This window comes from Galeopterus variegatus, unplaced genomic scaffold (assembly GCF_000696425.1).
Source record: "Galeopterus variegatus unplaced genomic scaffold, G_variegatus-3.0.2 Scaffold212, whole genome shotgun sequence".
Taxonomy (NCBI): domain Eukaryota; kingdom Metazoa; phylum Chordata; class Mammalia; order Dermoptera; family Cynocephalidae; genus Galeopterus; species Galeopterus variegatus.
Genome location: NW_007726323.1, coordinates 411,305 through 415,010, shown reverse-complemented (window position 1 = coordinate 415,010; position 3,706 = coordinate 411,305). Strand labels below are relative to the sequence as shown.

At 52.7% G+C, this 3,706-nt stretch overlaps 1 protein-coding gene across 1 annotated transcript in view; it reads left to right on the top strand.

Moving 5' to 3' along the window:
- CDX1 (caudal type homeobox 1) overlaps nucleotides 1-3,706 on the top strand; it is a 23,914-nt gene that overhangs the window by 620 nt on the left and 19,588 nt on the right. The gene's annotated exons all lie outside the window — the stretch shown is intronic.

The following is a 3,706-nucleotide window of genomic DNA, read 5'->3' as shown; positions in this document are numbered from 1 at the left end:
GAGGCGGCGGTGGCAGCGGTAAGGACCCCTCCCTCGCCCCGCGCCTCCGCACGGTTCCCTTGGTACCGGCAGGTGCTCGGGGGCGGCCCAAGCCGCCCCCTGTCGGAACTCTGCCCTGGCCCTGCTTGGGGTCCTGGGAGTGTGGCCTGCCTGACCACTCTCACCCTGGGGGACTGTTCTCTCAGCTTCCCCCTCCTGAATCTCAGCCTGCCGGATCCTTAAGAAGCACAACTTAACTCTCTTCTGTATAAATAGGGAAACTGAGACCCCCGCGAAGTGAGGAAATGCGCCTATGGTTGCATGGCAAGGTCGCAACTAGAACGCAGGTCCCCAGACTGGTACCCCAGGACTCTTTTAGCAACACTGGCCCCGGTGGTCTTCATCCGTTTCTTCCACTCCTATCCCAGCCCCATGCAGAGGCGGCAGACCTGCCCCAGAAGGGGCGATCCACTGACTATGTGAACGTGAACAGGTCGCTTTCCCGGCCAGGTCTGAGTCTCCCGTCTTAGAGTGACATATTGGTGGATCCTATGTGTTGGACTGGAAAAGGGCCCTCGTTGGTTAGATTGGGGCAGGAGGTCCTACCTACCCTCCCCAGGGCCCTCCCTGAACTCTTGACCCTGGGGGAGGGGAAGCAGGAGCAGTTGGGAAGGTGGCTACTGTTTGGCCCCTCCGCCTGTGAACCTCCTGCCCCCAGGCAGGCCTCTCTGATCCACCCTCTTCAAAGGCAGGGGAGGGGGCAGGACAAAGGCCCAGCTTTAATGAGGGGCGGCCTGACCTCCTTTATGGGTCCCCCTTTGTCATGGAACAGGCTGTGCCTTGGCTCTGTAGTGACTCCTGTTGGCCGGAAAGTGAACACGACAGCCCATTGTCCGACTGTGTCTGGCCTGTTCTGACAAAGGCCACCTGGCCTTGGGGGCGGGAAGCTGGCCTGCCCACCCTTTGATGTCCAGGCCCTCCTCCCCTTCCCCCAGCTGGGAGTAAGCCTGGGACTACTCCCATCTCCTTTCTCTCTTCACCCAGTCTCCTCACACACACCCCACTTGCCCCCAGGGCAGATGCTGGGGAGGGCTTGACCAATAGCTGCAGGTTCTGGTTGTGATTGTACCCCCTTCTTGGAAGTCCCAGGAACACAGGTCCTGCTGTCTGCCCCCAGGAAGATGAAGGGGACAAGGCTCTGCCACTCACTTCGGTGACCTTGATTAAATAATACCAGCTTACATTATGGAACACCTCCTAATGCACCAGGCACTGAACTAAGACCTTGCATGTATTAACTCATTTAACTCTTATAACATTACAGTAGGTACTGTTATCACCCCTATTTTTAAGATGAAGAAACTGTGGCAGAGAGATGTTAAATACTTGCCCAAGGCCATATACCCAGTAACTGGTGAGAATGGGATTTGAACCCAGGGGGACTGACCACCAAGCCTGTGCTCTAACACACAGCTTCTCTCAGATCAGTCATCTTTTCTGGTTCTCAGTTTTATCATCTGCGAAATGAGAGGGAAGGGAGGTTGTACAGTGTTTGTACCCTTGCTTGAGTTACAAAAGAACTCCTTTGAAAAATCTGATGGAAAGAACAAATCTTCTCCCTAGAAAAAAAATGTTGTGTCATTGGGCAGACAATTTCAGGGATGCTGGGGGCCCCTTTATGCAGAAGCTTTATCCAGAAATCCTGGATTAAGAACGCTGCATTAGATGGTATGAGAGGAGGTATCTGGGGACATTGGCCCTCAGGATCCAGCAGTTGTGTGTCTGGGAGGCTCTGGAGAAGGAAGCCCGCCTTTCCTGCTCCTCCATTCCACTTTCTGCTTCCTAGTGATCAGGTGACTTTGGAGGTGGATGGGGAGGTTCCCCATAGGCGGGTACTTGGAGAGAGGCCATCACTGTGTGAGGAGGAAGGAGCGGGCCAGTGGGAGTCAAAGGGCTGGTGGGAGCCTGGGGAAACTTCCAGGTTGTGTGATATCAGACAAATCACCTAGTCCTTCTGGGCACAAGAGCAGCCGAACCCAGCTCAACCTCTAGTCACAAAAGTCATTTGTAAACTGTTGTCTGCAGGCACATGAGTGACTCCGCCCAAAGGCGAAAGCATTTCCCCCTTTGCTGTCAGAGAGTAGAGGAAAAGGCCAAGGGAGGTTTAGGGGTCCTTGAGCCTCCAGGAAAGGGGCTGCCCCAGTAAGCAGGTTAGACCCATTCTGCTGAAGATGCGGGAGACTTGGCCTTCTCGAAGTTGGAAGCTGCTGCCTGTCTTCTCAGGGCATTTGACTCTCACCAATGCTGCAGAAGGGGAGACAGAATTGGGGTGGGGTTGCAGACTCGCCCTGAGAGGACAAGCTTCTTCCCTCTTTGGCCTCAGTTTTTCCTGGGCAAAGAAGGCACAGTGTTTCCAGGTGTGACTCCCATTTAATGCTGTTGTCCAGGACAGTTGAGAGATGGTCAGTGCATGCCACCCCCCTCCTAACCCCTAGTGATGCTGGCTGGCCACCAAGTCTTCAGACTGCCACCCTTCTTGGCCAGCCCCTTCTTTCCCCCTACTTTTGAGCTTTTGCTATTCTGGAATGTCCGAACTGGACAGTTAGAGACCAGACATGTAGATGAAAACTGAGGTCCGGAGACTAAGGATTGTTCCAGTTTCACACAACCGGAGGCTGAGCTGGGATAGATGTCCAATGAGTTGGTTTAAAATTTTCCTATGGCTTCCCATCATATTTAGGATGAACTCCGCTCTCCTTCCTAGGGTCTACACGTGTGTACAGCATCAGCACCTGGCCCCTGCCTGCCTCCCCCAGCTCACTCCAGGTCTCCCTTTGGCCAGCAAGCCCTTACTTCAGGTCTTGTGCATATGCCGTTCCCTCTTCTAGGAGAGCTCTTTCCCCTCATTTTTTGCAAGCCTGGCTCCTTCTCACCCTTCAGGTCTCAGCTTGATGATCACCTCCTCAGAGAGGCCCTCCATGCTTTCCAAAAGTAGACTCCCCGCTATACCCATTGGTAATCTTGCTGTGTTCCCTTCAGAGCATTAACCCCAGTTCCAAATTACTCACTTATATGTGACCATGAGGTCCAGAGTAGTGTCTGTTTGACCCACCACTGCATCCCAGGCACCCAGCTCAGAGCATGACATTTAGTAGGTGCTCAATACATTTTTTTGAATGAACAAGCAGGCCAAGTGTGAGGGACAGAGACATCTCTGGGAGAACAGGACATGGGTGAGATCTTGACTTTGACACAGATTTCTGAGGTCCCAGCCCTGGGGTTGGGACCCATGACTGTCCTGCCAAGCAGTTCAGAGCAGTGGTGGAAATCTGGCTGACTCCTCTCCCTGCTTGGACAGTATTCCTGACTCACTTGGGGAATTGGAGTAGCTAAGGCTGGGACTGAGACTCTGGCTTTTTTCTAAGGAGGAGGTGGTAGACGTGGGAAAGATAAGGAAGAGGCTGCTGGGCTTCAATCCATGAACAAAATATTCATCAGTTCGGAGTAATTAGTATCACTTGACTGAGGCCAGGATAGGAAATGACTATAAAGGGTTCTTTTTTTTTGTCTTCTCTCTTTGCATCTATAAATATCAGCACCTTCATTAGGAGGGTTATAAATCATCCTTCTGTGGAAGTATCAGCCTGCAATTCCTTGTGAATAAACAGCGCTTCACAGGTTAATGGCTCATTGGGGTGGCTGAGGACTAGGGAGATGTTCACTCAGG